Consider the following 24,318-nt stretch of genomic DNA (forward strand, 5'->3'; position numbering starts at 1 on the left):
AACAAGCATTGGCTCCAACTACCATGATCTAGCTAGCTACTATATACGCTGCGCATCCTGCATTGGCCCTTGGCGTAATATATAAGGGCATAGCAAACTGAATTGCTCAACCAACCTCTGGCTGAGGTCATTCCATCCTCTTCCTCTCGCTTCCATTCCAATATGTGGTCGATCTCGAACCCAACTTTCCCTGCTGCGGTAACGGCGCCGTCCTTGCCAAGGTCGTCTAGATGCCACCATCTCCGAGCAAACCCTCGCCGCCTCCAGGTCTTCTCTAGAGGCTGGCTTCATCATCCTCATCTCCTGTCCGCGCCGCGCGTGAGGACTCGCACGATGACTGCTAACTGTTTAGGTAAAGGACCTCTGGCAATTGTATTTTCTTTTAAGAATCAAGGACCTCTTGTAAGTTTTGCTTAGGCCATTTTTGTAGACTTGTGTGCAACTTTGTAGTGATTAATCAGTTCGTAGACAGACCTGCCAACCGTTGCCCTTTCTAAAAGTCAGACTATCCGACTCAGCCAACCCGCTACACCGCCTGCTGGTCCCCACACCGGCGTGCTCCGTCCACGTCCACCCTGGACGCCGGCGGCATATAGCACCGGTGTCCAGCAGTTGCAGCAGCGCGGCTCATCCCTTGTAGCAATGGCGATCGACCTTGACAGCAGTGCCGCCAGCCAGTGGCGGAGCCAGGCCAGCAAACATGTGTAGTCAGTTTAGAACAATACATGTATTTATATGATTTGTTCATTATTTTTTGCATTACGTTTAGTATGTATTGCCAAAAACCAGTGTAGTCAATTGACTACACTGCTTAGGCGTGGCTCCGCCACTGCCGCCAGCGCCATGTAGCACTAGTGCGCCCAGCGGTGGCAGAAGCGCCGCCTGGCGCTTGCCCCTAGTAGCACCGGCGGTTAGTCTTTGTAGGGATGGCGCAAGTGGTATGTAGCAACGGCGCCAACGACTTGCAGCGCCGGTGGCCAGCGGTCGCAGCATCGCAGGCCTCCCCTTGTAGCGCCGACAGTCAGCCCTCGCGCCCAACGCCCTCTGTTCCTTGCAGCACTAGCGGGAGCAGGAACCGCCGGAGGTTCTGGAGAATACTAACGACGGCGGCGGTTGCGGAGCAGGAGCAGGTGGCGGCCAATACCGGCACCTCGCCTGTGGTGGAGCACAGAGAAAAAGGAGACATGGGAAGTTGCTGGGTGGCGCGGATTCTCTAAGGGGCGTACTGAGGATCCTCCGGAGGATAATTCCCTCCGAACCTCCGACTCCTCCGAACGACACGTGTCCCAGGACCACCACCCACCTTTTGCACAACTCATCTCTTCTCCCGCACAGAAAAAACTGAAAAATTACTACGCGCGGAGACAACTCGTCCTCCTCCCCGCACCATCATTCCCGAAGAAGAAGTCCGGCGAGGTACCTCGCCGGCAACGCGTCAACTCCGGCTAAAAGCGCCACCACCTCTCCTTGCAGCATCATCGTCCGCCCATGGAAGCACCGCCGGCAGCACCGTCGCCCAACTTTTGAAGCTCATGCGGCCGGTCTTTGTAGCTCCGGTGATGGGGTGTTGCAGCACCATCGCCCCGATTTTGAAGAACCTGCAGCCAGCCTTGGCAGCTCCGGTGACGGGGGGTTTGCAGCACCGGCGGCCGGTCCTTGCAGCTCCGGCGACGAGGGGTCGCAGCACCGTCGCCCGACTTTTGAAGCACCGGCGACCAGCCTTTGCAGCTCTTGTGACAGGAGGCTTGCAGCACCGGCGGCTGGCCCTTGCAGCTCCGGCGACGAAATGTTGCAGCACCGCCGCTCGGCTTTTGAAGCACCAGCGGTCGGCCTTTGCAGCTCCGGGGACGTAGGGTTGTAGCTCCGGCGGCCGGCCTCTGTAGCTCGACCCTCATGGATGACCTCCTCGTCGCCGCCGCCCCTTGCTGCAGCTGCGTCATAGCGCCGCCGCAGTGCTGACGAGCTTGGATTTCGCACTCACGTGGTGGCACTTCGCAGCAGAGCCACTAACCTGGCGTCGTCTTCGGAGACCTCGCGCTACCATGGCTGCCCTCCGAGCTCTGCCCACCTGGTACTCGCATCGTGACGACACCAGGGGCTAGCGAGAAACGGCGGCGTGGCGATCTGGAATCTCTCCGGCAGCGACGCGCGCGGTCTGGAATCTCACCGGAGGCGCGTGCGAGGGGCAGAGCGGAAGCTTGCCGGCGTGGTGGAGCTCATAGGCTATGGGCAGAGAAGAAGTGGGCAACGGGTGGACGATGGAAGAGATAAGGCATCACGAAAGAGATAAGGCAGCGTGGGTAGGTCTCCCAGCCATCGCTGTCTCACCACGTGGAGGACGCGTGTCACACGTTTAGCGTGCGATTAAAACCATCCAACGGCGCGCTGTCCGGAGGCACCGCGCGACACAGCCTCCCGCGGAAACGCAGCCTTTTCCATTCTATAACTTGGGTAAGCAAAGTTAGAGGTACATTACCCTAACTTGACAACCTTGACCCTTGGATCAGAAATGGAAGGCAAAGATTGAGACGAACACTGTAGCGGAACACTGTAGGTGAAACACTGTAGCGAAACACTGTGCCTGTTCTGCCCTGTTTCTGTACCATATGTACTGTAGCATGAAATCTGGACCGCTGGTGGAGGAATTAATGGCTGAAAAGGGTCGAAGACGAAGGAGGCGACGAGAGACTTGTGGAGGAAACGCACGTGGGTGGGCCCAAGCGCCTGATCAGTATTTTAAGTCCGCTCTCACCACTAGGCCCAGCACTGATCACCTCACCAAGCACCCAAAATTTTCAAGCTACACTGCTATACCGCTAGGCTACTGCTAGCTTAACGGTTTCCGGTATTACTATTAGTCCAGTTAATTACAACACACCTTCTAAAAAAATTGTATCTCTGGGGTAACATTTTACAAGATAATCACTTCAATGACTTGGTATAAGACTGCTCATAGTGGGAGTAACTTAGCTAGTAACATCACACAATCCAAGGCATTTTGGTGACATGGCATGGCAATGAATGAAGAAAGAGAGTGAGGTGGTAACTAGCTATGTTACCATAACATCACACACCCCAAGACAAGTTGAGTCTACACCATAGTAAATGACACAATGCATGACACCACATATTAGTTACTACCCACTATGGAGGTAGTAACTTAGACTAGTAACATATGTCATGTTACTAGTCTAAGTTACTCCCCACTATGACCAGCCTTAGATTCTACATAATTGCTAAACAAGTAAACATGTGCACATACTGATGCATAGTTGCATACTAGCCAATGAAATATTTTTTTTCCCTTCAGCACTTAAAATTACGACATAATTGCATAAAACCACCACATTTGAGACGGTCACTAAAAAACCCACCAACTATTGGGGAATTACGCAAAAAAAGCACCGGTCTTGACGTGGCAGCGGTGGTAACGACAGAATTAATTAGGCAGCGATAACGGCAGCCATGGATTTGTTTCTGCTTCCCGGAGCTCTAGTTATGACGCCGCAAGAGCACAACAAAATCACACTGCAGAATAGATTGGTAGGGTGGTAGGGAAAATGTAGTGTGGTCAAAGATGGGGTAGTAGAAGATAGGGAGTACACATAAGAGACACGTAAAAAGAGTAAGGCAACCTGTACCATAGTCAAAGATGGGTTAGCAGACCATGACGGATGCGACTTTTGGAATAGTTTTATAAGACACTCTCTCTAGTTCTAGTCGGCGAGCCGATGACGCATGAGGCATTCGTTTTGGCCAGCCGACAATGGTTGTGTCCAGGGAGCTACCTCTCGTGCCTATTGTCGAGCTAGTTGATGGTGCGTTGTCACCTTATTTAGTGGCTTCGGTCTGTGTATCTGTTGTAAGTTTTTTTTTTAGTTTTTGTTGAATAAATAGTAAAGGCCGCATGTATCACTTTGATACACAGGCTGGGATTTTTTTAGATAGAAGGCATTGGATGTCCGACTTTAAATTAATAAAGTCTGGAGTTCAACAAGTTTAAAGAACCACACACCTAGAATATGGTTTCGAAACAAGGATCATAGGCCGGGATACCCCCCTTTCCGAAAAAAGGATCATGCGCCTAGAATATGGTTCCTTTTTCAGATACTCAGAAGAGTGTTTACTAGATATTTACTTATGTCTGATATCAACACTTTGTAATTGACGCGTGATATAAAGTCTGGAGTTCAACAAGTTTAAAGAACCACACACCTAGAATATGGTTTCGAAACAAGGATCATAGGCCGGGATACCCCCCTTTCCGAAAAAAGGATCATGCGCCTAGAATATGGTTCCTTTTTCAGATACTCAGAAGAGTGTTTACTAGATATTTACTTATGTCTGATATCAACACTTTGTAATTGACGCGTGATATAAATCTTTGCTTCAACTAGCCGAGAGGAGTTTGGTAGCGGAAAATGCAGGCCTACGAAACAAGGTTTGAACATCTCTCTTTCGATCATTTTTTTATCATTCATGAGATTGTTGTCTCAACTAAATGATGTGATAAAATGCTGCTTAGGAACGGGAGGCTAGAATAAAGAGAGAGCTCGAGGAGCCTAGACCGTCACCATCTCCATACGACATTGCATGGGTGGCTATGGTGCCCTCACGAGGTTTTCCTCAGACTCCATGCTACCCTCAATGCGTGGAATGGATATTGCAAAACCAAGAGGATAATGGATCTTGGGGTATCAGCGAATTGGATTTGTCGACCAGCAAGTGTACTCTCTTATCCACTTTGGCATGTGTTATTGCACTTAAGAAATGGAATGTTGGCCCACAGCATATTGCGAGAGGTATGAAAAGAGATAAATCTACTTGTTAGTGTTATTTTTAAATTCGTTTACTTGAAGATTTGAAAGATCTCAATGACATAAATGATATATACTCACATGAATACTTTTTTCTCTCCTTTGGTGAGACAGGACTACACTTTATTGGAACAAATTTCTCCATTGTTATGGATGAGCAGATTACTGCTCCTATAGGCTTCAATATTACCTTTACAGGAATGATAAGCCTAGCCACCGGAATGGGTTTGGAATTTCCTGGTAGACAAACTGATGTTGACGCGGTTCTTCATATCCGGGAGATGGAATTAAACAGGTTGATCATACGACATCTCTAATTGTGTTTTTCCTTTTCATTTGTATACTGGTAGGAGAAACGTTTTCTTTGGAAATGGAGGATGGACCCCTAGTCTCTCAATCGAAAAGATGCATACGCTTTTTTTATTAATTTACTTAACAACGATCAGATAAATATGATACATTAAAATAATCCGAATCCACCATGCAACTCTTAAACACCCGACAATGAGGGAAAATCATGCCAATGGGGTCTTATATGCCCTAAAAATACGAAAACTATGTTTATGTTTTTCCTTTTCATTTGTACTTGTAGGAGAATTGATTGTTATTTTTTCGAAATGGAGGATGGACCCCCAGTCTCTCAATCGAAAAGATGCATACGACTTTTTTTATCAATTTATTTAACAAAGGGCTGACAAAGATGATACATTAAAATAATCCGAAGCCACCATGCAACACTTACACACCCGACAATGAGGGAAAACCATGCCAACATGGTCTTATGCTCTAAAAACACGAAAACCACATATCAACTAGGGACCGGGAACATCGTATATCACGAATCACCCTCTAGGCGAAACCGGAGATCTTATCCCATCTAGTAGATTCTTAACGAGCATCTCTTGCACACACTAGAGTAGTTGTCGATACCATTGAACCGATGAGCAACCTTTGTTGTATTGTGATCCAAATTCATTCTAAAGGGAGGCTAACTCCTGACGAGCGGAGCGAGGGGTGCGGGGTGATGTCTACTTCCCCCTCCTTTTCCTGTAGACAGTGTTGGGCCTCCAAGAGCAGAGGTTTGTAGAACAGCAGCAAGTTTTCCCTTAAGTGGATCACCCAAGGTTTATCGAACTCAGGGAGGAAGAGGTCAAAGATATCCCTCTCATGCAACCCTGAAACCATAAAGCAAGAAGTCTCTTGTGTCCCCAACACACCTAATAGGTGCACTAGTTCGGCGAAGAGATAGTGAAATACAGGTGGTATGAATAAGTATGAGCAGTAGCAACGGTGCCAGAAAATAGCTTGCTGGCATGTAGTTGATGGTGGTAGTATTGCAGCAGTAGTAACACAGTAAAACAGTAAACAAGCAGCGATAGCAGTATTTAGGAACAAGGCCTAGGGATCATACTTTCACTAGTGGACACTCTCAACTTTGATCACATAACAGAATAGATAAATGCATACTCTACACTCTCTTGTTGGATGATGAACACCATTGCGTAGGATTACACGAACCCTCAATGCCGGAGTTAACAAGCTCCACAATTCAATGTTCATATTTAAATAACCTTAGAGTGTAAGAAAGATCAATTCGACTAAACCAAGTACTAACATAGCATGCACACTGTCACCTTCATGCTTATGTAGGAGGAATAGTACACATCAATACTATCATAGCAATAGTTAACTTCGCAATCTACAAGAGATCATGATCATAGCATAAACCAAGTACTAACACGGATGCACACACTGTCACCATTACATCGTGCAGGAGGAATAAAACTACTTTAATAACATTGCTAGAGTAGCACATAGATAAATTGTGATACAAACACATTGCAATCATAAAGAGATATAAATAAGCACTTCACTATGCTCTTCATAACAGTGAATAAGTATTCTGTGAAATATAGCCTAGGAGACCCACACGGTGCACACACTGTCACCTTTACACACGTGGGACAAGGAGTCTCCGGAGATCACATAAGTAAAATTCACTTGACTAGCATAATGACATCTAGATTACAAGCATCATCATATGAATCTCAATCATGTAAGGCAGCTCATGAGATTATTGTATTGAAGTACATAGGAGAGAGATGAACCACATAGCTACCGGTACAGCCCCGAGCCTCGATGGAGAACTACTCCCTCCTCATGGGAGCAGCCGCGGTGATGAAGTGGGCGGTGGAGATGGCGGCGGTGTCGATGGAGAAGCCTTCGGGGGCACTTCCCCGTTCGGCGGCGTGCGGAACAGAGACTCTGTCCCCCAGATCTTGGCCTCGCGATGGCGGCGGCTCTGGAAGGTTTACGTGGGTTTCGTCGAACGTGATAGGGTTTTCACGACGGAGGCTTTAAATAGGCGGAAGGGCAGCCTCGGAGGGGCACAGGGCCACCACACCATAGGGCGGCGCGGCCCCCCCTCTGGCCACGCCAGGGTGTGGTGTGGGGCCCCCAGGGCTTCCCTCTGGCGGCTCTCGGGTGTTCTGGATGGTTCCGGGAAAAATAGGAACCTGGGCGTTGATTTCGTCCGATTCCGAGAATATTTCCTTACTAGGATTTCTGAAACCAAAAACAGCAGAAAATAGCAACTGGCCCTTCGGCATCTCGTTAATAGGTTAGTTCCAGAAAATGCACGAATATGACATAAAGTGTGCATAAAACATGTAGATATCATCAATAATGTGGCATGGAACATAAGAAATTATCGATACGTCGGAGACGTATCAGCATCCCCAAGCTTAGTTCTGCTCGTCCCGAGCAGGTAAAACGATAACACAGATAATTTCTGGAGTGACATGCCATCATAACCTTGATCATACTATTTGTAAAGCATATGTAGTGAATGCAGCGATCAAAACAATGTATATGACATGAGTAAACAAGTGAATCATAAAGCAAAGACTTTTCATGAATAGCACTTCAAGACAAGCATCAATAAGTCTTGCATAAGAGTTAACTCATAAAGCAATAATTCAAAGTAAAGGCATTGAAGCAACACAAAGGAAGATTAAGTTTCAGCGGTTGCTTTCAACTTATAACATATATATCTCATGGATATTGTCAACATAGAGTAATATAATAAGTGCAATATGCAAGTATGTAGGAATCAATGCACAGTTCACACAAGTGTTTGCTTCTTGAGGTGGAGAGAAATAGGTGAACTGACTCAACATTGAAAGTAAAAGAATGGTCCTCCGTAGAGGAAAAGCATCGATTGCTATATTTGTGCTAGAGCTTTGATTTTGAAAACATGAAACAATTTTGTCAACGGTAGTAATAAAGCATATGTATCATGTAAATTATATCTTACAAGTTGCAAGCCTCATGCATAGTGTACTAATAGTGCCCGCACCTTGTCCTAATTAGCTTGGACTACCGGATCATCACAATGCACATGTTTTAACCAAGTGTCACAAAGGGGTACCTCTATGCACTTTGTACAAAGGTCTAAGGAGAAAGCTCGCATTGGATTTCTCGCTATTGATTATTCTCAACTTAGACATCCATACCGGGACAACATAGACAACAGATAATGGACTCCTCTTTTATGCATAAGCATGTAACAACAATTAATAATTTTCTCATATGAGATTGAGGATATATGTCCAAAACTGAAACTTCCACCATGGATCATGGCTTTAGTTAGCGGCCCAATGTTCTTCTCTAACAATATGCATGCTTAACCATAAGGTGGTAGATCGCTCTTACTTCAGACAAGACGAACATGCATAGCAACTCACATGAAATTCAACAAGAGTAGTTGATGGCGTCCCCAGTGAACATGGTTATCGCACAACAAGCAACTTAATAAGAGATAAAGTGCATAATTACATATTCAATACCACAATAGTTTTTAAGCTATTTGTCCCATGAGCTATATATTGCAAAGGTGAATGATGGAATTTTAAAGGTAGCACTCAAGCAATTTACTTTGGAATGGCGAAAAATACCATGTAGTAGGTAGGTATGGTGGACACAAATGGCATAGTGGTTGGCTCAAGTATTTGGATGCATGAGAAGTGTTCCCTCTCGATACAAGGTTTAGGCTAGCAAGGTTATTTGAAACAAACACAAGGATGAACCGGTGCAGCAAAACTCACATAAAAGACATATTGAAAACATTATAAGACTCTACACCGTCTTCCTTGTTGTTCAAACTCAATACTAGAAATTATCTAGACCTTAGAGAAACCAAATATGCAAACCAAATTTTAGCATGCTCTATGTATTTCTTCATTAATGGGTGCAAAGCATATGATGCAAGAGCTTAAACATGAGCACAACAATTGCCAAGTATCACATTACCCAAGACATTAATAGCAATTACTACATGTATCATTTTCCAATTCCAACCATATAACAATTTAACGAAGAAGAAACTTCGCCATGAATACTATGAGTAGAAACTAAGGACATACTTGTCCATATGCTACAGCGGAGCGTGTCTCTCTCCCATAAAGTGAATGCTAGGATCCATTTTATTCAAACAAAACAAAAACAAAAACAAACCGACGCTCCAAGAAAAGCACATAAGATGTGATGGAATAAAAATATAGTTTCAGGGGAGGAACCTGATAATGTTGTCGATGAAGAAGGGGATGCCTTGGGCATCCCCAAGCTTAGACGCTTGAGTCTTCTTAGAATATGCAGGGGTGAACCACCGGGGCATCCCCAAGCTTAGAGCTTTCACTCTCCTTGATCATGTTGCATCATACTCCTCTCTTGATCCTTGAAAACTTCCTCCACACCAAACTTCTCATAAACTTCATTAGAGGGGTTAGTACATAATCAAAAACTCACATGTTCAGAGGTGACACAATCATTCTTAACACTTCTGGACATTGCTCAAAGCTACTGGAAGGTAATGGAACAAAGAAATCCACCCAACACAGCGAAAGAAGCAATGCGAAATAAAAGGCAGAATCTGTCAAAACAGAACAGTCCGTAAAGAAGAATTTTTAATAAATACTTCCGTTGCTCAGATCAGAAAACTCAAAACTAATGAAAGTTGCGTACATATCTGAGGAACAAGCACGTAAATTGGCATATTTTCTGATTTTTCTACAGAGAAAACAGCCCAGATTCGTGACAGATAGAAATCTGTTTCTGCGCAGAAATCCAAATCTAGTATCAACCTTCGATTAGAGGCTTCACTTGGCACAACAAAACACAAAACTAAGATAAGGAGAGGTTGCTACAGTAGTAAACAACTTCCAAGACACAAAATAAAAACAAAGTACTGTAGCAAAATAACACATGGGTTATCTCCCAAGAAGTTCTTTCTTTATAGCCATTAAGATGGGCTCAGCAGTTTTAATGATGCACTCGCAAGAAATAATATTTGAAGCAAAAGAGAGCATCAAAAGGCAAATTCAAAACACATTTAAGTCTAACATGCTTCCTATGCATAGGAATCTTGTAAATAAACAAGTTCATGAAGAGCAAAGTAACAAGCATAAGAAGATAAAACAAGTGTAGCTTCAAAAATTTCAGCACATAGAGAGGTGTTTTAGTAACATGAAAATTTTTGCAACCATATTTTCCTCTCTCATAATAACTTTCAGTAGTGTCATGAGCAAACTCAACAATATAACTATCACATAAAGCATTCTTATCATGAGTCTCATGCATAAAATTATTACTCTCCACATAAGCATAATCAATTTTATTGGTACTAGTGGGAGCAAATTCAACAAAGTAGCTATCATTATTATTCTCATCAAGTGTAGGAGGCATAGTATAATCACAACAAAATTTACTCTCCATAGTAGGTGGCACCAAAAGACCACTATCATTATAATCATCATATATGGGAGGCAAAGTATCATCAAAGAAAATTTTCTCCTCAATGCTTGGGGGACTAAAAAGATCATGAAAACTAGCTTTCCCAAGCTTAGAACTTTCTATATCATTATCAACAATGGTGTTCAAAGCGTTCATACTAATATTACTACCAGCATGCAAATAAGATTCCATAGGTTTTTTAATTTTCGCATCAAACAATCCATGTTTTAAATCAGGAAATAGCATAAGAAGCTCATTCTTGTCCATTATGCCAAACTAGTGTAAACAAGAAACAAAAAGTTGCAATTGCAGGATCTAAAGGAAATAGCTTTGAGTACTTACGAGGCGCCGGAAAATAGCTTAGTAGCCGAGATCCGGAGTGTGAGTACCTTTTACCTTTCCTCCCCGGCAACGGCGCCAGAAAATAGCTTGATGTCTACTTCCCCCTCCTTTTCCTGTAGACAGTGTTGGGCCTCCAAGAGCAGAGGTTTGTAGAACAGCAGCAAGTTTTCCCTTAAGTGGATCACCCAAGGTTTATCGAACTCAGGGAGGAAGAGGTCAAAGATATCCCTCTCATGCAACCCTGCAACCACAAAGCAAGAAGTCTCTTGTGTCCCCAACACACCTAATAGGTGCACTAGTTCGGCGAAGAGATAGTGAAATACAGGTGGTATGAATAAGTATGAGCAGTAGCAACGGTGCCAGAAAATAGCTTGCTGGCGTGTAGTTGATGGTGGTAGTATTGCAGCGATGTGTAACGCAGTAAAACAGTAAACAAGCAGCGATAGCAGTATTTAGGAACAAGGCCTAGGGATCATACTTTCACTAGTGGAAACTCTCAACTTTGATCACATAACAGAATAGATAAATGCATACTCTACACTCTCTTGTTGGATGATGAACACCATTGCGTAGGATTACACGAACCCTCAATGCCGGAGTTAACAAGCTCCACAATTCAATGTTCATATTTAAATAACCTTAGAGTGTAAGAAAGATCAATTCGACTAAACCAAGTACTAACATAGCATGCACACTGTCACCTTCATGCTTATGTAGGAGGAATAGTACACATCAATACTATCATAGCAATAGTTAACTTCGCAATCTACAAGAGATCATGATCATAGCATAAACCAAGTACTAACACGGATGCACACACTGTCACCATTACATCGTGCAGGAGGAATAAAACTACTTTAATAACATTGCTAGAGTAGCACATAGATAAATTGTGATACAAACACATTGCAATCATAAAGAGATATAAATAAGCACTTCACTATGCTCTTCATAACGGTGAATAAGTATTCTGTGAAATATAGCCTAAGAGACCCACACGGTGCACACACTGTCACCTTTACACACGTGGGACAAGGAGTCTCCGGAGATCACATAAGTAAAATTCACTTGACTAGCATAATGACATCTAGATTACAAGCATCATCATATGAATCTCAATCATGTAAGGCAGCTCATGAGATTATTGTATTGAAGTACATAGGAGAGAGATGAACCACATAGCTACCGGTACAGCCCCGAGCCTCGATGGAGAACTACTCCCTCCTCATGGGAGCAGCAGCGGTGATGAAGATGGCGGTGGAGATGGCAGCGGTGTCGATGGAGAAGCCTTCCGGGGGCACTTCCCCGTTCCGGCGGCGTGCCGGAACAGAGACTCCTGTCCCCCAGATCTTGGCCTCGCGATGGCGGCGGCTCTGGAAGGTTTCTGTGGGTTTCGTCGAACGTGATAGGGTTTTCACGACGGAGGCTTTAAATAGGTGGAAGGGCAGCCTCGGAGGGGGCCTGGGGCCACCACACCATAGGGCGGCGCGGCCCCCTACGGCCGCGCCGGGTGTGGTGTGGGGCCCCCGGGGCTTCCCTCCGCGGCTCTCGGGTGTTTTGGATGGTTCCGGGAAAAATAGGAACCTGGGCGTTGATTTCGTCCGATTCCGAGAATATTTCCTTACTAGGATTTCTGAAACCAAAAACAGCAGAAAATAGCAACTGGCCCTTCGGCATCTCGTTAATAGGTTAGTTCCAGAAAATGCACGAATATGACATAAAGTGTGCATAAAACATGTAGATATCATCAATAATGTGGCATGGAACATAAGAAATTATCGATACGTCGGAGACGTATCAGCATCCCCAAGCTTAGTTCTGCTCGTCCCGAGCAGGTAAAACGATAACACGTATAATTTCTGGAGTGACATGCCATCATAACCTTGATCATACTATTTGTAAAGCATATGTAGTGAATGCAGCGATCAAAACAATGTATATGACATGAGTAAACAAGTGAATCATAAAGCAAAGACTTTTCATGAATAGCACTTCAAGACAAGCATCAATAAGTCTTGCATAAGAGTTAACTCATAAAGCAATAATTCAAAGTAAAGGCATTGAAGCAACACAAAGGAAGATTAAGTTTCAGCGGTTGCTTTCAACTTATAACATATATATCTCATGGATATTGTCAACATAGAGTAATATAATAAGTGCAATATGCAAGTATGTAGGAATCAATGCACAGTTCACACAAGTGTTTGCTTCTTGAGGTGGAGAGAAATAGGTGAACTGACTCAACATTGAAAGTAAAAGAATGGTCCTCCGTAGAGGAAAAGCATCGATTGCTATATTTGTGCTAGAGCTTTGATTTTGAAAACATGAAACAATTTTGTCAACGGTAGTAATAAAGCATATGTATCATGTAAATTATATCTTACAAGTTGCAAGCCTCATGCATAGTGTACTAATAGTGCCCGCACCTTGTCCTAATTAGCTTGGACTACCGGATCATCACAATGCACATGTTTTAACCAAGTGTCACAAAGGGGTACCTCTATGCCGCCTGTACAAAGGTCTAAGGAGAAAGCTCGCATTGGATTTCTCGCTATTGATTATTCTCAACTTAGACATCCATGCCGGGACAACATAGACAACAGATAATGGACTCCTCTTTTATGCATAAGCATGTAACAACAATTAATAATTTTCTCATATGAGATTGAGGATATATGTCCAAAACTGAAACTTCCACCATGGATCATGGCTTTAGTTAGCGGCCCAATGTTCTTCTCTAACAATATGCATGCTTAACCATAAGGTGGTAGATCGCTCTTACTTCAGACAAGACGAACATGCATAGCAACTCACATGAAATTCAACAAGAGTAGTTGATGGCGTCCCCAGTGAACATGGTTATCGCACAACAAGCAACTTAATAAGAGATAAAGTGCATAATTACATATTCAATACCACAATAGTTTTTAAGCTATTTGTCCCATGAGCTATATATTGCAAAGGTGAATGATGGAATTTTAAAGGTAGCACTCAAGCAATTTACTTTGGAATGGCGGAAAATACCATGTAGTAGGTAGGTATGGTGGACACAAATGGCATAGTGGTTGGCTCAAGTATTTGGATGCATGAGAAGTGTTCCCTCTCGATACAAGGTTTAGGCTAGCAAGGTTATTTGAAACAAACACAAGGATGAACCGGTGCAGCAAAACTCACATAAAAGACATATTGAAAACATTATAAGACTCTACACCGTCTTCCTTGTTGTTCAAACTCAATACTAGAAATTATCTAGACCTTAGAGAAACCAAATATGCAAACCAAATTTTAGCATGCTCTATGTTTTTCTTCATTAATGGGTGCAAAGCATATGATGCAAGAGCTTAAACATGAGCACAACAATTGCCAAGTATCACATTACCCAAGACATTAATAGCAATTACTACATGTATCATTTTCCAATTCCAACATATAACAATTTAACGAAGAAGAAACTTCGCCATGAATACTATGAGTAGAAACTAAGGACATACTTATCCATATGCTACAGCGGAGCGTGTCTCTCTCCCATAAAGTGAATGCTAGGATCCATTTTATTCAAACAAAACAAAAACAAAAACAAACCGACGCTCCAAGAAAAGCACATAAGATGTGATGGAATAAAAATATAGTTTCAGGGGAGGAACCTGATAATGTTGTCGATGAAGAAGGGGATGCCTTGGGCATCCCCAAGCTTAGACGCTTGAGTCTTCTTAGAATATGCAGGGGTGAACCACCGGGGCATCCCCAAGCTTAGAGCTTTCACTCTCCTTGATCATGTTGCATCATACTCCTCTCTTGATCCTTGAAAACTTCCTCCACACCAAACTTCTCATAAACTTCATTAGAGGGGTTAGTACATAATCAAAAACTCACATGTTCAGAGGTGACACAATCATTCTTAACACTTCTGGACATTGCTCAAAGCTACTGGAAGGTAATGGAACAAAGAAATCCACCCAACACAGCGAAAGAAGCAATGCGAAATAAAAGGCAGAATCTGTCAAAACAGAACAGTCCGTAAAGAAGAATTTTTAATTAATACTTCCGTTGCTCAGATCAGAAAACTCAAAACTAATTAAAGTTGCGTACATATCTGAGGAACACGCACGTAAATTGGCATATTTTTCTGATTTTTCTACAGAGAAAACAGCCCAGATTCGTGACAGATAGAAATCTGTTTCTGCGAAGAAATCCAAATCTAGTATCAACCTTCGATTAGAGGCTTCACTTGGCACAACAAAACACAAAACTAAGATAAGGAGAGGTTGCTACAGTAGTAAACAACTTCCAAGACACAAAATAAAAACAAAGTACTGTAGCAAAATAACACATGGGTTATCTCCCAAGAAGTTCTTTCTTTATAGCCATTAAGATGGGCTCAGCAGTTTTAATGATGCACTCGCAAGAAATAATATTTGAAGCAAAAGAGAGCATCAAAAGGCAAATTCAAAACACATTTAAGTCTAACATGCTTCCTATGCATAGGAATCTTGTAAATAAACAAGTTCATGAAGAGCAAAGTAACAAGCATAAGAAGATAAAACAAGTGTAGCTTCAAAAATTTCAGCACATAGAGAGGTGTTTTAGTAACATGAAAATTTTTGCAACCATATTTTCCTCTCTCATAATAACTTTCAGTAGTGTCATGAGCAAACTCAACAATATAACTATCACATAAAGCATTCTTATCATGAGTCTCATGCATAAAATTATTACTCTCCAGATAAGCATAATCAATTTTATTGGTACTAGTGGGAGCAAATTCAACAAAGTAGCTATCATTATTATTCTCATCAAGTGTAGGAGGCATAGTATAATCACAACAAAATTTACTCTCCATAGTAGGTGGCACCAAAAGACCACTATCATTATAATCATCATATATGGGAGGCAAAGTATCATCAAAGAAAATTTTCTCCTCAATGCTTGGGGGACTAAAAAGATCATGAAAACCAGCTTTCCCAAGCTTAGAACTTTCTATATCATTATCAACAATGGTGTTCAAAGCGTTCATACTAATATTACTACCAGCATGCAAATAAGATTCCATAGGTTTTTTAATTTTCGCATCAAACAATCCATGTTTTAAATCAGGAAATAGCATAAGAAGCTCATTCTTGTCCATTATGCCAAACTAGTGTAAACAAGAAACAAAAAGTTGCAATTGCAGGATCTAAAGGAAATAGCTTTGAGTACTTACGAGGCGCCGGAAAATAGCTTAGTAGCCGAGATCCGGAGTGTGAGTACCTTTTACCTTTCCTCCCCGGCAACGGCGCCAGAAAATAGCTTGATGTCTACTTCCCCCTCCTTTTCCTGTAGACAGTGTTGGGCCTCCAAGAGCAGAGGTTTGTAGAACAGCAGCAAGTTTTCCCTTAAGTGGATCACCCAAGGTTTATCGAACTCAGGGAGGAAGAGGTCAAAGATATCCCTCTCATGCAACCCTGCAACCACAAAGCAAGAAGTCTCTTGTGTCCCCAACACACCTAATAGGTGCACTAGTTCGGCGAAGAGATAGTGAAATACAGGTGGTATGAATAAGTATGAGCAGTAGCAACGGTGCCAGAAAATAGCTTGCTGGCGTGTAGTTGATGGTGGTAGTATTGCAGCAGTAGTAACGCAGTAAAACAGTAAACAAGCAGCGATAGCAGTATTTAGGAACAAGGCCTAGGGATCATACTTTCACTAGTGGACACTCTCAACTTTGATCACATAACAGAATAGATAAATGCATACTCTACACTCTCTTGTTGGATGATGAACACCATTGCGTAGGATTACACGAACCCTCAATGCCGGAGTTAACAAGCTCCACAATTCAATGTTCATATTTAAATAACCTTAGAGTGTAAGAAAGATCAATTCGACTAAACCAAGTACTAACATAGCATGCACACTGTCACCTTCATGCTTATGTAGGAGGAATAGTACACATCAATACTATCATAGCAATAGTTAACTTCGCAATCTACAAGAGATCATGATCATAGCATAAACCAAGTACTAACACGGATGCACACACTGTCACCATTACATCGTGCAGGAGGAATAAAACTACTTTAATAACATTGCTAGAGTAGCACATAGATAAATTGTGATACAAACACATTGCAATCATAAAGAGATATAAATAAGCACTTCACTATGCTCTTCATAACAGTGAATAAGTATTCTGTGAAATATAGCCTAAGAGACCCACACGGTGCACACACTGTCACCTTTACACACGTGGGACAAGGAGTCTCCGGAGATCACATAAGTAAAATTCACTTGACTAGCATAATGACATCTAGATTACAAGCATCATCATATGAATCTCAATCATGTAAGGCAGCTCATGAGATTATTGTATTGAAGTACATAGGAGAGAGATGAACCACATAGCTACCGGTACAGCCCCGAGCCTCGATGGAGAACTACTCCCTCCTCATGGGAGCAGCAGCGGTGATGAAGATGGCGGTGGAGATGGCAGCGGTGTCGATGGAGAAGCCTTCCGGGGGCACTTCCCCGTTCCGGCGGCGTGCCGGAACAGAGACTCCTGTCCCCCAGATCTTGGCCTCGCGATGGCGGCGGCTCTGGAAGGTTTCTGTGGGTTTCGTCGAACGTGATAGGGTTTTCGCGACGGAGGCTTTAAATAGGCGGAAGGGCAGCCTCGGAGGGGGCCTGGGGCCACCACACCATAGGGCGGCGCGGCCCCCCCTCTGGCCGCGCCAGGGTGTGGTGTGGGGCCCCCAGGGCTTCCCTCTGGCGGCTCTCGGGTGTTCTGGATGGTTCCGGGAAAAATAGGAACCTGGGCGTTGATTTCGTCCGATTCCGAGAATATTTCCTTATTAGGATTTCTGAAACCAAAAACAGCAGAAAACAGCAACTGGCCCTTCGGCATCTCGTTAATAGGTTAGTTCCAGAAAATGCACGAATATGACATAAAGTGTGCATAAAACATGTAGATATCATCAATAATGTGGCATGGAACATAAGAAATTATCGATACGTCGGAGACGTATCACGGGGGGCGGCAGCCCCCGCGGTACTGACCGTTTCCACCGTCTATAAATACATCTTGTAAGCCGGCAGCTAGGGTTCATCAGATTATAAGATATCCCACGACGTTTGTAAACACTCCCCGATATAGAGAAGTTTTGCTAGCTGGCGCCCGTGTTTTTTACCTCTGTTTGTTGGAGAGGGTTTTTCACGTTAAAATCGTGTGTCCCCTGTGTGTGTTCTTGTTTCGTTCTTCGTTATTTGCTTGTCACTTTTATAACACTTCGGGATAGAAAAAATTGGTGGCGTTCCTGCCATCGACGCCATCATGACGCCAAACTCTGCCTCCGCCTTGCACGTGTTGAACATCACGCTTCTGCCATCAAGGACCTGCCATGCCATGCCACCTTCGACACACCGCCGTTGATGCCCTACTAACAACACCGCTCCTCCAAGTAGACCACATCCGGGCATCTAATTCTCCAAAATGGTGTCTGGAGAGAGAGAGAGAGGCTACCACGACTCCAACCGTTGTCGATCTGAATGGAGAGAAGTCTTGACGACATCCTCTGCACGATCACTAGATCTGTTGCGGGATGACACACAGCCATGCCATGGCCATTGCCACCTAGCTCTTCAGCGCCAAACCACCATGGTCCTAGCTAGCCTACGCAGCCAAAATGAACCGCACGCCCCGCTGCCTATAGCCACCGACCCGGACACCCCGTTTGTAGCTATAGGGAGGCACACCATCATGCGTAGGGAGCCCCCGCAACTGTTGAATGCGCTAAGATCTCCGGAGACCCGGAGCATCGCGTCGCCAAAACCCAACTACCCACCCTCCACTGCTAAATGAAGGGATGTGCCACCCATGGGGAAGGGCCCTGCCCCCTCCATCCGCTATGTGGGATATGCCCAACAGCCTCTTCTAGCGACATCGAGGAAGGAGATGGGGAGGGTGGCGGCTTGGGTTAGGGGGATTAGTACATATACAAGAGATGGTATTGTGAATCTATGTTTGTTTGGAAACTTGTTTTTTGTTTCTCTTTCATTCATGAATAAGCTTCTATTTTTTAAGTACTTAGAAGATCCATAAGTAATTCGAAATGAAAAGTGATCCATGATGTCATTGATACTTTTTGCAACGAATATAGAAGTAATAAATTAGATAATGATGATTGACATTTTGAAAATCTTTATATTTGTGCAGATATGATGTGGATAAATCTTATGGGAGAGAATCATATATGGCATATGTTGCGGAAGGGTTGGGGAAGCTAGTGGACTGGAATGAAGTTATGAAGTTCCAAAGGAAGAATGGGTCATTGTTCAATTCTCCTTCCACTACGGCTGCAGCATTAATCTATTCTTATGATGACAAAGCCCAACAATACCTAAACTTACTTGTTAGTAAATTTGGCAGTGCAGGTGTGACTATGTACCTTTAATTATGAGTTTCTTTTGCAAGGTTTGGTCTGATGATAAATATCTTACAAAATTGGTCGTTTGCAGTACCAACTGTGTTCCCAATAAATATATATTGTCAGCTGTGGATGGTAGATTCACTTGAGAAGATTGGAATTTCTCGTCATTTTTCTAGTGAGATAATGAGTATCCTAGACAGGATATATAGGTAATCACCACGAGTAACTCTTTTCTAGATATATTTAGTAGGTTCTAAACTTTACTATATCCATCTTGTAGTTTGTGGTTACATAGAGATGATGAAATCATGCTGGATATAAAAACATGTGCAATGGCATTTCGTATTTTACGAATGAATGGATATGATGTTTCCGCAGGTATTTCCTTTTGATGAAATTTCCCTACTTACTAATTTTATCTTCAGATCTTGACTTAACTCAGAAGTTTCATTTTACGCAGATGAGTTGTCCCATATGTCTGAAGCCTCCACTTTCTATAATTCACTTCAAGGGTATTCAGATGATACCGAATCTTTATTGGAACTATACAAGGCTTCAAGAGTTAATGTATCAAAAGATGAAATAAAATGTATGTTTATGTAATTTCAGGTGGACTATGCTATTCAGTTCCCTTTTTATGCCACAATGGAGCGTCTACACCACAAGAGAAACATTGAACATTTTGATGTTACAGGTTGCCAAATGTTGAAGACATCATACTTGTAAGATTCTTATATTTCCAAAAGGAAGTATTGGCGTGGTTATATGTATGTATATATTTTCCACCAATTTCTCATATATGTATATATATGTTGCTAAATTAGGCCATGTAGTGTCAAAAAAGATCATCTTGCTTTGGCTACTGAAGATTTCACATTTTCTCAAGGTATTTACCTGAATGAACTCCTGGATCTTGAAAGGTAATCTGAATTTGTTTTATTATCATATATTATTAAATTCCTTTTTTACATGATATATAACTTCTTTTTGCAACAGCTGGGTGAAAGAAAATAGGCTGGACCAGCTAAAATTTGCAAGACAAGTACAGACTTATGCCTTTCTCACTGCTTCTGCTTGTATTTTCCCTCCTGAATTAGCTGATGCTCGGACTTTATGGGCCAAAAATTGCGTGCTCTTAACTATTTGTGACGACTTCTATGATGTGGGGGGATCAAAAGAAGAGTTAGAAAACCTTGGAGCATTAGTTGAGATGTAAAGTTTCTCAACTTGATCTCTTTGTCTAGTTTTTGTCAAGTATTGGCATCTTGTGCCGTTCCTAATATGCTATCTTGTGCTGGCCTAATGGTTTTCTTAGGTGGGATGAGCACCACGAGCTTCAGTTTTACTCAGAGAGAGTAAAGATATTATTTTGTGCTATCTATGCTACAGTCAATCAGATTGGAGAAATGGCTTCTATAGTACAAAACCGTGATGTTAGGGAACACCTGATTGAGCAGGTGATTTTTATTTGTGACCTACTAATTCTGAGTTATATTATAGTAAGTATTACAAGTTCAAAATGATATTTAAGATATAAATGACTTCAAATTCATCTATAGTGGATACGTACATTGAGGTCTATGATGACTGAAGCCGAATGGGGGAGGACGAAATATGTGCCGACAACAGATGAGTACATAGCAAATGCGTATGTCTCCTATGGACTAGCGCCAATTGTGCCCCCGTCATTGTACTTTGTTGGGCAAGAGCTTTTGGAGTCGGCTGAAAAAGATCAAGAGTATAATGAGCTATTCAGGCTACTGAGCACGTGTGGTCGTCTACTGAATGATCTCCAAGGCCTTGAGGTATTTGGGTTGCTCTATGATAATTTTTGTGTATCCTTGTAAATTACTTTCCCATTCATTCGTTATATGATTCACATATGAGTATAACTAACCGCTGAGTTTAGTGATACCACTACAATATTTAAGTCTAATCAATGAACTATAAATTTCAACATTATACTCCTACCTTATGGAAATTACTAGTATAGTACTCCCTCCGTCCCAGTTCGCAAGGCAAAGTTTTCAAATATCTTGGCCCAATGTGAATTCTCATTGGCTCTAAATTTCCACGTAAAAACGTTAACATCGGCGCTGCAATTAATTGGGAAATTAAAAAGAACTTTATTTTCTACCCTTTAATTCATTTTTACTCCCACATTAAATGCAAATGGTGCATGCAAAGTACTAATGAACATGCAAAAACTGAAACCCTTTCACACATGGTGCATGCAAAGTACTAATGAACCTCGTTTTACACGGTGGGATACGAAAGAGGAGTCTTTTGCATGCAATAATGAATCAGTTTTACTCCCACATTAAATGCAAATGTGCCTATGAGGTGAGGCATTTTGGGACAAATATTTTTTGGAACTTTACCTTGCGAACTGGGACGGAGGGAGTACGTAGTACCATATTCATAATTAATGTGATTGGAGCCATTAAGTGTCATGGCTATAAGAAAGTACGTCACATAATAATTGACATGGGGAAAATATGAAATGACATATCAAAATCGGGATTTGTGAATTTCTCATCAGCAGTAGAGTACAAAATCTGAATTTTAAAGCATTGCCCTTGGAGATAAAATCTAGAAAAACATTTGGAACGGTGTGGTGATTGCGGTGAGGAGTTTTTTCTGCACTCTCTCCATATAGATTTGAGGAGAGATATTTGGGGAGAGGAGCGATTTTTGGGGAGGAGTATTATTTACTTTTTCGGGTTTCCACTTTCTTTCTTTTCTGAGGGAAAGCCAGGAAGGCTAATTTCCTTAAATCGGCATATGGATACATCGTTTGACAGAACAGAAACTAAGAGCATCTCCAGACGCGTCTCCCAAAGCGTCTGCTAAAGGTTTTTGGGGCGTGTCAGACATTTTTTTCGTTCCGAGCCGCGTGCCCCAAAGCCTCCTTCCGTCCGACGCGGCCCTATATATACTCCCGTCCTCGGTCCACAGGAAACGCTCCGGGAACGCCGGACACAACGAGAAGGGAGGCAGAGAGTGACGGGTCTGACGCGTCATTGACACACAAACAAGTTTGGAGGGTCGCGTTTGGGGGACGCGGCTGGGGAGCGACGTCCCCCAAACGCGGCACGAAGAAAACGCATCCCCCAAACGCTCGATCCGGTGTTGTTTGGAGAACGCTTTGGGAGACGCGGCTGGAGATGCTCTAAGAAGTAATTGGGAGGATCCTCTTGCCAAGCAATTGACATAGACCCTTCTAAATGACTGGCTAGGCTATGTGCCGCTAAATTAGCCTCCCTAGGACAATGAGAAATTGAAGTGATACAAAATTCTGTCAAAGGGAGGAACATTCTTCATAAATTCCTGCCGCTGGTCCCAGCTGCTCCTTGGGCCGTCGCATTTTTTTCTATATTCGTGGACCCCTAAGCAGGTTCTAGTACAGCATTAAGCTACTACCAGGTCGGGGTCCCTGACTCCCGAGGGCCCAAGGTGGGCGCCCCGCTCTATGGGTCGGCCCTTGGGAGAGGGTCTGACTGCGGCTACTTTTGATGTGCTAAGGTCTCGCTAACTATTAAAATCAACCCCCTCGTAAAAGAAACTATTAAAATCAACGGTTCAGATCAATCAATGTGAAGTAAGTCCGAGCATGCTAAAAAAGCTCCACTCACAAAGACATCGTTGTCATCTGCTCTACGTATGTAAAATGATGTCAATTCTCCAAGTTAGTTTGGTGGATCCTAGGTAAAATGTTACAGATTACTCAACCGCGTTTTACAGTATTACGTATTACATACTATTACTTTTTTGGGTTGCAGTATTACGTATTGCTCCCTCTGTTCCTTTCTATAGTGTCTATAATTTTTGGCATTTGTTTCAGAATATAAGGTTTTAGCTTAGCTTTCTTTCAATTACCCCCTCCCTGTTGAACTTCCAAATCGTTCAGTTCCCAAAAATTTTATGGTGAGTTAGGAAGATATGGATTTCCCAAATTTTATGTTGATCTCAAATCGTTCAGCTAGGGGTCTTGTGTAAAAAATGCTCTTGCGCTAATTTATGTGCCAAAAAACAATAGGCACTATAGAATGGAACAGAGGGAGTACATACTATTACCAAACAAATGTATTCCCTCCGTCTCATGAAAATTGTCTGAGATTTGTCAAAATTTGGATGTGTCTACGTACAAGATAGTATATACATGCATTCAAATTTTGTCGAATCTCAGAGAAGTTTCATGAGATGGAGGGAGTATATATTTTAAGTAAAGGGGAAATATTTACAATATATGTAGGTTATGTGTATCCAATTTCCAAAATGATATTTTTGCAGGAAATTTCCAAAATGAATTTGCAAGCCAGTAATAATACTGATGGTTAAACCTGTAAACTGTTTCTTGGAGATTCTGACAAAAACTTTACCTACTCTTGTGTAGAGGGAGAGCATCCAGGGAAAACTGAATAGTGTTTCACTACTTGTTCTCCACAGTGGTGGTTCTATGTCTGTAGAAGCAGCTAAAAAGAAAGTACAGGACCATATTGCCTCGTGTCGGACAGAGTTGATAAGGTTGGTTCTTAGGGAAGGTACTGTTGTTCCTAAGCCGTGCAAGGAGTTGTACTTGAGGATGTACCAGGTTAATCATTTGTTCTACTCTAACACCGACGGGTTTAGCTCGCCAACAGAAATGCTCGGGGAGGTGAACGCGGTTATCTATGAGCCTCTCAAACTCCAGACCAACAACCCTCTTTAATTAGCTGTTAAATCAGCACAACAATGATTTCCTACAGGATCAGATGATTTCTCGAAGGGAAAAGGGATTCTGGTGCAGTATAAATGGTGACAATGTGAACCCTCGTGATGAAGGATTGCAGGATGATCCGTCTCTAGAATAGTTCTGGTTTCTTGTGTAAACGTGTTGCATGTTCAGGTATTGCCCTTGTTCATGGGGCATTTTCCTATCTTAGATCAAGTACCATTGGATGTTATATCTCTGATTCTCGAGGATT

The 24,318-nt window shown here is 42.7% G+C and overlaps 1 pseudogene; it reads left to right on the plus strand.

Moving 5' to 3' along the window:
• Nucleotides 1–97: 97 nt before the first annotated feature.
• Nucleotides 98–24,318, plus strand: LOC127311505 (ent-kaur-16-ene synthase, chloroplastic-like; annotated as a pseudogene).

Source organism: Lolium perenne, chromosome 7, assembly GCF_019359855.2.
Source record: "Lolium perenne isolate Kyuss_39 chromosome 7, Kyuss_2.0, whole genome shotgun sequence".
Taxonomy (NCBI): Eukaryota; Viridiplantae; Streptophyta; class Magnoliopsida; order Poales; family Poaceae; genus Lolium; species Lolium perenne.